Raw genomic sequence first — 13,755 nt, forward strand, 5'->3', positions numbered from 1 at the left:
ATGAGAAATAACACTTTTGTCAACAGTTTCAGTCAACAAAAAAGCCATGTAGACGCTCTGGAAGGCCCTCTGTCAACAGACTGGGCTTCCGGTTCACCTGGCAGCCCTGTTTGATGAGCTTCCGCTTGGCTGTTCTGTTGAGAGAGCAGCTGGGCAGGCTGCCTGTTCTCTGTCGACAGAGCGGATTGCTCTTTCAATCCACTTTTGTGTGTGGATGTGATCTCTCAACGGAAGTTTTGCCGGCAGCTCTCTTACAACAGTAGCTTCTGTCGACAGATTGGGGTAGCGCAGATGTAGCCATTAAGTTAAACACAGCCTCTTAGACTGTCAGTGTATTCCGTATAATTATTAAAAAAAAATGTGTACAGAGCACTCTTCCAAATATTTTCTATTTGATATAAATTTAAAACTCATACCACTTTTATAGGTCATGAACACATACTCTTGGCTGCGAGCACTTGCTTCATTATGGTCAGCCTGTGATGTATGGTGATGTTGGAAGCCAAAATTAGATCACACCACACTCAGAGATGGACTCAAATGCTGTTGTTCTTTGGGTGGAATTTGGAGATCTTTGACTTTGTAATACTTCTCCAAACAATTGTGATGAAGGGCAGCCATCACGTGATTTATCTACAGTCAACACAAACCTGCTGTTAGCTCTCTACACGAAAATACGATTACCCTGAAGGCATCATATTCAGGCACCTAGTTTTACGGTCCCTCCCAGTTTGGGAATCCATGTTACATCTCTTCTTTCCTGTTTCTTTTCCCACACCTGAGATATGGCAGGGGAAAGGGTACACAGGGGGATGCTCTTGGTGGTGTTTCATAGTGGCATAGATCTGATCAGTATGTCAATGCCCCCTGCGTCCCTGTCATATGACATTGTATAGCACTAAGAAAAGGACTTCCTACTCTCTTTAGAGGATGCTGACCTCTTTTGCTTTCAGGAAATGTCCCAGGGAAGCATCTGTGCCAAGGGCTGCAGGAGATTGGCGTGACAGAAGCAATGAAGCACACCAGTACCATGGCTCGGCCGAATTTCAAATAGAACAACCCGCAGAATGTCCAAGTGAGGGCAGATGAGGGCTGATGGTGAGACAAGAGAGTAAATTCTTTTCTTTTACAACTCGGTCTCTGGGCTCTTGCCTTCTGTGCCGTGCAGCGCGGAGAAAGCAAGGGTGCCATCCTGTGGTGAAGCTGAGCATCCATGGCTGACATCATAAAATCTACTTTTAAACCTTATCAGATTGTACCTGGACCTTGCATGGATCTGCAAGTGGTGGACGAACACAACAGATCTCCCCCCCGCCACTTGTATCCCCAGACACAGCTGGGATCACAGTGCTCTCCTTTGTGCACCCACTGCTCCTTCCTAGTATACTTGAACCTTCTTCATTTTCCAGGTGTCCCTGACACAGGAACTCCCTCCCACTGTACGGACCCAGGGAGGTGAAGAAAGGCCACTCCCCCTCTGTCCAAGATGGGGGGACAACAGCACAGAATGTGCCCCTCCACAGGCTTTTCCTTACCACTTCCATAGCAGCGGGGGGCATGGAACCCTGAGGGCAGCTCCAGGTAAGCACTCCCACCCTACGCTCCTCCTGAACCCTCCCACCCTCCACAGTCTGCAGAATCCCTTAATCTGGCACGCCCTGTTTTCCGGGGTCACCAAATTAATGAGATTTGAGTATACCTCAGAGTGGGTCAGGCAGGGCAGGGTTATGGTCCTGTCCTCCGGTTTCCCCAGCCCCACTGCACTGGCTGTAGAGCAGAGCTTTACAAGAAGTGAGGCACATCAGTGTGCTTCAGATGGCTCTGTACCATCCTAGGACAAGGTTCCATTCAAAGGTCCCCTCCAAGGCAAAGTGGGCCCCTCTTCTTTAGTGGTACAATTGGGCCCATTTAGAATCTGAAAGCCCAGCTACAGGACTGATCAGCATTCAGCGGTTATTGCACTGCACCCAGCTTTAGTGAAGAAGTAGCTGTAGTGTACTGAGCTCCATAAAGCAAAGAAGATTATATCAGAAATGATAATTTCCTAAAACAAGACCAAACAACTTCATTATTTAAAAAAATGCCGATAACCCAGACCTTCTTGGGATAAGTGCATTTTACATGTAACCATACCTAGACAGAGACTGAAAGATCTATAGAATCATAGCGCTGGAAGAGACCTCAGGAGGTTATCGAGTCCACCTCCCTGCCCAAAGTAGGATCAACCCTAACTAAACCATCCCAGCCAGAATGTGTCAAGCCAGGGCTTAAAAACCTCTAGGGATGGAGATTCTACCACCTCTCTAGGTAAAGCATTCCAGTGCTGCACCACCCTGCTGATGAAATAGTTTTTCCTAATATCCAACCTAGATCACCTTTCTTATTCACATATGTTTCACAAAATAAATGCACATTTGAATATATGATGGCAATTCTGATCAATTGGTTATGAGGGAGAAACTTCCCCAGGTGTCATAACTGCTTATGGCAGAGTTTTCTGTACTTTCGTGAGAAAAAGAAGTCCCGTGGCACCTTATAGACTAACAGTTTGAAGCATAAGCTTTTGTGGGCAAAGACCTGCTTCATCAGCAGATCTTTGCCCACGAAAGGTTGTGCTCCAAAATATCAGTTAGTCTATAAGGTGCCACAGGTCTTCTTGTCGTTTTTGAAGATACAAACTAGTTCAGCTACCCCTCTGATACTTTTGTTGAGAATCAGCCTCGGCCAGTATGGTGAGTTCCTATGTCTCTACACTCCTGGTATCTTATGCTTAGATGTCCCTTGGTAGATGAGCAGAAAGTGCTTGTTTATGCTTGCCCTTACCAGCAGTTTACCATTTAGTGTATGTGATGGGACATGAAAGAGATATAGTTTATGAATCCACAGGGTGCATTTGCTCTCACAAACTGCATTCTGAACTCAACCCAGCTTTTCTGCCATTTTTATAGCATCTTTTAATGCCTTCTTTCTCCCAGAATCAGTGTCCTCATTTAGTCTGTGGTGACCTTGAAGCCTTCTTTCGCCGCCTCCGTCTAAAGGAATTTTTCCAGCACACCTATGAACAACAGTCTGACTCTCTCAACCCCCCCACCAACAACAAAAGAAGAAGAACTCTATGTGGACTCCCTCTGAGGGTCGTAGTGAAAGTCTGGGCTTCGACGTACAGTGCTTCCGCAACCGTGCTCAGGCTGACATTATACACAAACAATGCCAAATGAGACATAATCTGAACTATGCTGAACGCCACACTCTCCAGAGTCTCAAAAATAACCCAGACATCATAATCAAACCAGCTGACAAAGGGGGAGCTGTTGTCATCCTGAATAGGTCAGACTATGAACAGGAGGCAGCCAGATAACTCTCCAACACCACATTTTACAGACCTCTCTCCACTGATCCCACTTTGGAATTCCAAAGGAAATTACAACAACTACTGAAGGAACTCCCTGCTGCTACTCGGGACCTCATTAACTCAGACACACCATCTGAGCCGCAGCCTGGATTATTCCATTTACTTCCCAAAATCCACAAACCTGGAAACCCTGGACGCCCTATCATTTCAGGTATTGGCACCCTTACCACCGGACTATCCAGTTACGTGGACTCCCTCCTCAAACCCTATGCCATCAACGCTCCCAGCTATATCTGAGATACCACCGACTTCCTGAGGAAATTACATAACATCGGAAAAGTTCCTGATAACGCCATCCTTGCCACAATGGATGTAGAGGCTCTGTACACTAATATTCCACATAAAGATGGATTACAAGCAATCAGGAATACCATCCCTGATGCCACCACAGCCAGTCTGGTGTCTGACCTCCGTAACTTTGTTCTCACAAACAATTATTTCTGTTTTGGGGACAATTTATACCTCCAGATTAGTGGAACTGCTATGGGCACCTGCATGGCCCCACAATATGCTAATATATTTATGGCTGACCTGGAACAACGATTCCTCAGCTCTCGTCCCCTATTACCACTCTTCTACTTAAGATACATTGATGACATCTTTATGATTTGGACCCATGGTACAGAGGCTCTAGAGGAATTCCACAGAGACTTTAACAATCTACACCCCACCATCAACTTATGCCTCGATTACAACATGCAAGAGATACATTTCCTGGACACTACAGTACTAATCAAGGATGGCCTGATCAGTACCACACTGTACCGAAAACCTACTGATCGCTATACTTATCTACACCCTTCTAGTTTCCATCCTGCACACGTGACTAGATCCATTGTTTACAGTCAAGCTCTTAGGTACAATCACATTTGCTCTGATCCAACTGACAGAGACCAAAAACTACAAGAACTTTACCAAATATTCATAAACCTGAATTACCCACCAGGAGAAGTAAAAAAACAAATCGACAGGACCAGACGAATACCCAGAGACCAGCTGCTCCAAGATCGGCCCAAAAAAGCCAAGAACAGAACACCACTGGTCATCACCTACAGCCCCCAACTCAGACCACTGCAACGAATTATTAAAGACCTACAACCTATCCTTAATCAGGATGCTACACTCCAGAAGGCCCTGGGTGACATGCCTGTTCTCTCCTACAGACAACCTCCCAACCTCATGAGGATCCTCACTAACAGCCACAGTCTATACCGCAGGAACACCAGTCCTGGAACCTTTCCCTGCAACAAAGCCCACTGCCATCTTTGTCCACATATCTTCTCTGGAAATACCATCACTGGACCTAACCAGGTTACTCTCAGAATCACGGGCACTTTCTCATGCTCCTCTACTAACATCATATATGCCATCATGTGCCAACAATGCCCAGGTGCTTTGTATATTGGACAGACTTCTAACTCCCTTAGACAAAGGGTCAATGGGCACAAAACAGACATCAAAACACTCCAGATCCACAAACCAGTTAGTCAACATTTTAATGGAATGGGGCATTCTGTCAACGACCTAAAGGTATGTGTGTTACTGAAAAGGAATTATCGCCCCGTTTTGGAAAGAGAAACATCTGATCTGGCTTTTATATTCAAATTCAGCACATTAACACATGGTTTAAATCGTGATGGGAACTTTCTGAGTCACTATAGGGGCTCGTCTGCATACTTGGCTCAATCTAAATTCTTGACCTTCCCCCCCGCCCCTCCACTCTCTGATTTGCTCACCTTGATTATCTTTTTCTGATTTGTCCTCCTTGCTTACTGTTTTTGGTTCTCTGTGCCTTAAATATTGAGTCTGTTCTGGTCTGGATATGGTCTGAAGAAGTGGGTCTGTCCCACGAAAGCTCACCTAATAAACTATTTTGCTAGTCTTTAAAGTGCTACTTGACTGCTTTTTGTTTTGATAGTGTATAGACTAGCACGGCTTCCTCTTTGTTACTATAGTAGAGTAAACTTTTTCATATCCAGCAGCCCCAGGACAGGGAGGTTGCTGGATATTCAAATATACTGGACAATAGGGAGGTACATCTAGCAATGCATAACACTGAAGCAAAACAAGGTTAGATATTAAGAAACAAATAAAAATGTATGCAGAGTACTTTATTTACCAACCACAGCACTGTTGTACATGGTAAACATACACTGTGTTTGCTGTATGTATTTGTATTTACGTTCACTATACTGTATTTATGGAAAACAGAACTAAGATTGACTTATGGTTAAAATGCTGGTTATGTGAGAGTTCCGGATGATGGCATGCCAGAATGAAAGAGTTTACTGTATACAGTTTCAAATACGTTTTGCCTAATAATTGCCTTGTCCTATGCATCTTTTGTGGTAGTGTCCTTGACGTAGAACTGGGCTTTATACAACAGAAAACGATCCAAAATGCAGAACAGACCTAGGCATTTAATGTATTGCAAAGATCAATTTCCCCATCATGAAAATCCCCATGTCCAACCGGTACACCTCATTTTTTTCCAGGAATAAGGATTCTTTCACAAATGTTTTTTTATCCCCCAAAGGAACCCCATCTACACAACTGTTTTTGTTTTCGGAAAAGTCTCTTCCAGAAACATGATTGCATGAGAATATGCAAATGAAGCACCAGATTTGTAAGTTGGTGTTTTATTTGCATTTTGAGCTCCCTCATTTGCATTCCTCCTCCTCCGAAAGGGGAATGTAGTACAGATGCAGCCCAAGTGTGTGATTTTCTTTTTTATAATTATACACTTTCCACTCACCTTTTTCCAGAAACCTCTGTCCAAGTGAGTTTACATGAGTCATGCTCCATATAATGGGTTCAATTAAATATACCGCACTTTGGAATCCAGCTGTGTTGATGCTGGGAACTTTTTATTTAACTTCATAGGCAGTTTCTCTGTCCCTTGTTGGAAAGTCAAGCAACTGCCTTTGAGAACTGTGATGTAAATGTTAATCCATGTTCATGCTTCTTTTGCTCTTCCCACCTTAAAATGAATTGGACAGAAAAAAAGGTAGCCATAAAATTCAAACGTGGGTGCTTAAATAAGGGCTCTGGCATCATATTTAGGATTGAAATAAGTGGTGCGAATTTCAGAACTGCTGAACAGCCTGACCTCCAGTTTGGCCTAAGCATCTCTCTCCTTATTTAATGTGCAAACTTTCAAACAGACGACGAATTAGAATGAGAATTAAAAATGAGAAAACAATAACAACAGAAATCTCATACTCTGTCCCAAGCAATCTATCATGTCAGGCTGAAGTCTGAGAATACTTCCAGTGGTATAAACTCAGAATAACTTCACTGCAGTCTTTCCATGTCTCTGACTCTCCCTACTTCTGTTTCTTGTATGTCCCCTGAGGATTGTCCTAGATTTCTATAGCAATATAGAAACTTTGCTTGGCATTGACATGGGAAGGCTGGAGGACTGTGGACAAAGCAGGCAATAGATAATACTGCCTGGAAGCTTTAAAAGATTGCTTGCCAGAGATACTATCCTGTGAATACAGAGAGAAGTATGTAAGAGGGATTCTTATACACCTTTCACATTTACTGCAGCCCAAGCTCAGTAAATATTTGCTTTCTCTCTTATGGAGCAGAGCAACAATTCCATATCCTCGAGCCTTTCTTGTGACCAGAAGAAATATACAGAGCTGGTTTTCAGCATCTAACACAGTTCACTTACCTAGCAAGTAAAAAGGCTCTAAGGATGCTGGCAAATTCCAATTATAAACTGGGTGGAGGCTTGATTATCAAATGCATTACATATGTTCACTCAAGTCCCTAAGACATCTGGCTAGTCGAGTGTCTGTTGCACATTCTTAAGACGAAAAATTGAGTGGAAGGACTCCTAAGGGCAGCCCTGAATATCTCAACCCCTCCTCTTGATCTTTGTTTTCTTCAGTTGAATTGTGAATTTAGAGTTTCCATATTGACATATGCACCTGTGAGGACCTCTTGGCAAAGAACATTGCAAATTAAAGGTCCAAGCTGGGCAGTTCTCCCGCCTGGATTTGGAGACTACAGTAGACTCCCAAGATATGCACACTTGAGTTGCATGTATCTGGGGTTCTGGTGACTCTGAGTGACAGGGAGCTGGAAGGAGCAGGGCGGCAGTGCCAAAAGTCAGGCTGCCACCCCAGAAAGGAATGGGGAAACTGACCAGTGCATTTACGTGAGCAGAAAACCCACCCCACCAGTAAATGCAAATGCACTGGTCAGTTTCCCCTGTTCTATGAGTGGCAGGCAGCCCAGAGCCAGGCTCTGGGCTGCCATCCTCTCACAGGAGACAAGAAACTGACCAGTGCTGCTGTGTTGGTCAGTTTCCTGGCTCCCCCAAGTTGCACAAAATTTGACTTACATGGGGTTGTGCAAGAATGCAACCCCTGCATAAGCTGGGGATCTACTGTACACTCCAATTACTCTTCAAGCAGAGAAGCTTTTGAATGTATTAGTATTTGCACCTGCTTATTTTATGGGGTCACACTGTTTACCTACTGATTAGAGCTCTGCCCCACTGCAACAGAGACCCATGCTGAACTGGTGGGGTGGGTTTTCTGCTCTTGTAATTGTTCAGAAAGCTGCTGAACTAATTCAGAGCCCTTTTCCAGCTTAGACTATTGTAGGAACAGGGGGAGTTAAAGCTAGAACAACAGAAGGGCTTGGCCTCTGGAACCTCCAACTGCGGTTTACAAGTATTTATTGGCAAAGTCTATTGACCAGATGGCCAAAAATCTACAGCAATGGAAAACACCCATTACCATTTATGGCTGGGCAGAAGACTGAGCCCCACCCTATCCGATATATATCTCACCCACAGTGATCCATGCCTTCATGACCTCCAGACTTAATGATTGCAATGTATTACATCTGGGAATGAAGCCAAACAGGCTGAGGAATCTTCCTGTAGTACAAAACGCTGCAGCCTGCTTGCTGAACGACACAGAGTTCTGTGACTACCTCAAGCTGGTGCTCTGTTATCTGCACTGCTGCCCCTCTTCATATAGAATCCAGGGTCATTGTCTGGATATTCAAAACTTCCACTTGGACTGGCATGAGCAACCTGATAGGTCACTCCTAGATTATGACCTCCACCAGTAGTAATGTTGCATGGAACCATGAAACCATCAACCAGCAGTCACAACTTGTGAACGGAGGAGACAGAGGTTTCCTGGGAAAGACATTTTCTTCCAGACCATGTGCTGAAAAAATAGTATGGTCAAAATCTTACCACTGAAGACCCAGTCAGCATCCGAGCTCCTGAGCACAGAAGACACATCCAGTCTGGATCTCCCTTCCTATACTATCAAACTCACTCTCTGAATGACCTTAGGACTCTACAGTGAGTCAAAAAATACAGATTGTAACATTTTTTGCTCTGCAACAGGGTATGCATTTCTCTCCAAATGGCTCCTTGTTGTGATCTGCTCTCCTGTTCTCAGTGCATTCTGAATCTATTTCTCGGAGTGGTTTTTTCCATAACAGATGTCTCACAGCATCTTGAAATGCAGAGAGGGCAGAGGGCAAAAGAGGAGGGGAAAGCTTGCTGCCTTCCTAACTATTTCTGCACATGGGGAAAGTGAGAGCTTTGTTTGTTGTTGTTCACTTAATGCACTTAGGCAGGTCTCAGATCCTGTGGCGAAGAGGGCCACAGAACTAGGGTGGGTTTGAAAACTTTTCACTGGAATGATGTTGCAGTGAAAAACGCCCTTTTCGCAAAATGAAGTTTTGCATAAGAGTCTCCAGGCAGGCTCTTGTTACTGGTTTTTCCTGCCTCTCCTCCCCAGCCCTGTGTGACAGAGAGGAAAAAAGCCTGGGCTGAGAGGGAAGAAGAGCATCCCAGCCCTCACCATTCAACCAGTGCTTGTCATGAGAGGCTGAGTGGCTAGGCTCTCTGCCTCTCCCACAGCCAGATTAGGAGCCTGTAAATTGCACATGCAATTGACAAGAGCCTTCCGGGGGCAAAGCCAGGAAGCCAAAACATTCCATTTAGGTTCTCCAGAAATGGAGTTTTTCTTAAAACTTATTTTTGAAAAGCCAAACCACCTTTTGGAAGTCTCATCCCTAGTCAGCATGATTTTTTTTTCCCAAGACGACACAAAATGCTATGAGGGATACTCATTTTGTGACCAGTTCTACATGTAAGTACCTAGAAAAACAGAGCTGGCAGCCCTTTAGAACAAATGAAATAAAGAAATTGGATTTCACTGCATTAATTTTGTGGTCACATGCAAAACCTGTTTTTATTCCTGAAGAACAGAGAGTAACAAACTCTAAGGCCATGACTTTCTAATCCACACAGGAGAAAAGCTTCAAAAATTAATCCCAAGTATTAAAAACAAACACAAGTTAAAAGAAATCCACATTCATTATTTTAAAATCTTCTTATTTTTAAATCAATCTAATAGTTTTTGGAAGGCTGATACATGATTTTTGAATGTTTGGAGTTGGCAATACACTTGTAAACTTTGCATTTATCCTTAATACTTTGTACCTTTTGAGACAATGACGATGTATGAACAGTTCCTGAGTAGAAAAGTTTCCAGTGTAAAGCAAAGACAGTCAGAAGATAGGTGGTAGAGAATGAGCCATCATCAGACAAATTTCCTAGGATTTTTTCCCCTTTCAGAATCAAAAGCAGGATGGATGACAGTGACAGTCTTAGGCTCATCTATACTACCCTGGAAGATCGACCTGATCAGGGTCGATCTTCCAGGGTTCAGTTTTGCACATCTATTACAGATGTGTGCAATTGATCTCTCAGGGGGTCACAGTCAACCCCTGTACTCCTTGTGAACTCTCCCATCAACCTTCCCCTCTATAGAAAGATGTGTTAGCTGAGTGCAGATAACTTGGATTTTAGCTACGCAATTGGCATAGATAGAATTGCGTATCTGCGATCGACATTTTTAGTCTAGTGTAGACATAGTCTTTGATTCTACTGATGCCTGTTTGGCATACTTCCAAGCAAAAACATGCAGACCACAGTAAGGAAGGGAAAAAATTAATCTAATCATTGCAGCCTTTAAGCATTGTCCATAAAGTGGCTAATTTTATTAGTGTCAGACTAAATGAGACTTCACTGTTTGTCTGGTTTCATGTCAGGGGGCCTGGAGAAGGCAGGTGAAAGATTATTTCAAGATAAAATAGAGAGTGAATGCTCCTAGATTTTACAGAGTGCAGGACAATACACAATATCAAGCTTTTTTGCTTTTGTGCTCACATCACATCTCACAGTTTAACAGCAGTTTTTCTAATTAATTAAAGGGCTCTGAAAGGACATTTATTGGGAAAAAACAAACAAACAAACAGCTTTCAGGTACCCACATTATTTCAAGATACTTCAAACATGTCACGGCCATTTTGCTCTGGTTGCTACCCTAGCAAACTTGCAGTTAAGTACAGGGAACGCAGATATAAATAAAACCAGCAGATGGCAAGGCAAGAGAAGTAGATGCCTGCTCTTGCATTTGCTGCTCCTGAGGAATGGGTGTCACGAGGAAAACAGACTCTGTGGTGTTATTTTTAATGTTGAATTTCCCTGCTTTGGCAAAAGAGCAGAGGGGTCAGAAAGAAGAGAACCCAGGGGATTTCCACTGAACAGCAGTTAGATCCGTAAAGAGGATCAAAGACTAGCACTGTGTAAATTTAATTGACCACGGTGGAGTTAAAGCGACAGTTCAGAATGCTGTATTTGTACTTAACGGACCAAAACAGCCTATTCCAAATTTAAAATCAAAGACTAACCTCTAAGATACTTATGGCCGTAATCTGCTTTGACACTTCTCTCAAAAGAAGCCAGTATGAATTTTTGCATCAGTGGGAACAAGAGTTAACCCAAATTTGTATATAATAAGCTCAGGACAAACTGGTGTTGGTAGTGTTTTGTACACCAAGATTGCAGGAAGGGCAAAAGTGAATCCTCCCTTCAGCTTGCCCTTGGTCCCTTGATGAGCTCTCCTGCTTCCCTCCCCTGTTTGGCAAGGCATCTTCATTGAGAAATGTCTTGGAGCAAAGGAAAAGAGATCCTTACCCATGAAATCAACCACATTGTTGGCTGATCCTGAGAACAAAAGGTGCCCAAGAGTTCCAGAGAACATTTCTGGCAAGACTGTTCATTCTGGGAGGGGGAAAGTTATGTCATAGGTACTTTTCTGAGCCCCATCGTAACATCTAAGCATCTCATCATAATATATCTGCCCTCCTAATACTCCAGTGAGGTAAGGAAGTGCTAATATCTTCATTTTATAGGTGGGGGAAGGGCACAGAGAGACATAGGCCCATATCCACAAATGTACTTAGGTGCTATAATAAGTGGGAGTTTGGCACCTTCCTACGTTTGTGCAGCTGGGCCTAAGTGACTTGCCCAAGGGTGTTGACCAAAACTTTATGCCCATTAAATAACAGGGAAACCACATCTAAAATAACTGGAGACTTTGGAAGGAGGTGGCCCAAGCAGCCTATGTAAGCTTGTGCTCTGTCTAGGGAAGGAAAAAATAAATAGATCTGAACTTCCATACTCCGGGTGACCCTGCTCTGAAACGGCAGCAATCTCAAAGGCTGCAATTCAGTTTAAGAGGCACCTCCAGTTCTTAAAATTCATTTTTGTCTTGCGTCATTTCTGCAAGTCCACTTTCCTCCATTCCAGGACCGAATAAACCACTGATCGGTCATTCATAGAAGAAATTGGTGCATGTTTTTGGATGCGCTATAAACATGAGGAGGTCAAGGAAACACATTAGGCTGTGTGGGTGTTATTTAGCTGCGGTAGGATGGCACCCATCCATTAGGATATGAAACCTTCATGTAAAAAGAATGGGCATTAAATTACCTAAGGTCTGTGAGGCACAAGGCTGAGTGTTTATATTTACAGTGCTTAGATACCAAGGTGACAAGAGCCCTGGACAACCAAAAATAGACAGAGATGGTTATGTATGGACCAGCTGACCTGTCTACCCCATTAGAACAGCTCTTTCCTCTGTTCCCCCTCTTCCTGCATTTATAGTGGGTTGCATTTTCCGCCAGGCTATTTTGAATGCTGGCATCCCTGCAGCTTCAGATCTGGAGATTTAGAAAGAAGTAAAATGTAAATCACGTAGGCACAGATGGTGCCTCCCGCTCCTACCAGACTTAACAGTGCACCATGGGGGAGGCAAAAAGCGCTGTTCCTTATTGCAATTTCCGCTCTCCAGGGAGCCTCCGAAGAGGCACCTCTTGCCCAACCTTGGCCAGCAGAGTGGGCAGAGGCAGACTGAAGTCAATGGCCTGGTGGCAAAATGGGAACATGAGAGCCCTGCATCAGGTTAATGCAGGGGTGGGCAATGGTTTTTGATGGGGGCCATGCCAGGAATTCGGTAAGTGGTCAAGGGATGCACTCTTCTATGTTAATGGAAAAGGTGTGTGGTTTGGGATGAAAGATGGGTGCAGAAGGGAGCTTGGGGTAGGGAACTGGGGTGCGTGGGGTCTGCGAGGGGGTTTGGGTGAAGGAGGGGGTTGTGACCTTGGGCAGTGGATTGGGGTAAAGGAGGGGTGCAGTGTCAGGGAAGGGGTAGGGGTTTAGGAGAGGATTCTGACCTGGGAGAAAGGTGCAGGAGGAGGCACAGCATCTGGGAGAGAGCTGTGATCAGAGGCAGGGGTGTAGAGGGTTGTGACCTGAGGCAGGGAGTTGTGGGGAGGGAGAGAGTGGGGTACCAGGTCTAGGCTCTGGTGGGCAACTGTTTATTGTACTAGGTACCTCCTGGCCAGCAGCTCAGTGAGATCCTCAGGCAGGCTCCCTGCACTCAAACACTGCACTCAAACTGTATGCTGCATGTCCCTTTCGGGAGCGGGCCTTTGCATGCTGCATGTATCTGCACACACACAGCATAGGCAGTTTCCATTCGCTGTTTTTAGGCCAATGGGAGCTGCAAGGATTGTACTGGGGTGGGGCAGCATGAGAAGCCCTCACGCATGGGGCACACAGAGCCCCCCTGCATAGGGCACAGCGCAGAGATGCACCTGGCCACAGCAGGTGACCACTCTGAGCAACGTGAAGGGCTGCAGAAGGCAGAGAGCCTGCCTGAGGGTTCTGCTGGACCACCAGACATTGGCAGCCCAGAGGATCATGGCAGGTTACATCCGGTCTGTGAGCTGTATTTTGCCCACCCCTGGGCCTAGGGCAGATGTCAGGATGGTGCCAAATTGGTGTGATAATACTGAATAAATGATGTGAGCCTAATTGGACATGATTTAAACATGACCAAATCACAGGATTCTGGGAACAGGTCCTCTCTAAGTAGACTGAAGTAAACTTGATGAACATAAGTGCCAAGGGCTGTGGACTGCCTGCAATCAACACTGGACCTATTGGT

The sequence above is a fragment of the Carettochelys insculpta genome, chromosome 13 (assembly GCF_033958435.1).
Source record: "Carettochelys insculpta isolate YL-2023 chromosome 13, ASM3395843v1, whole genome shotgun sequence".
Classification (NCBI taxonomy): Eukaryota; Metazoa; Chordata; order Testudines; family Carettochelyidae; genus Carettochelys; species Carettochelys insculpta.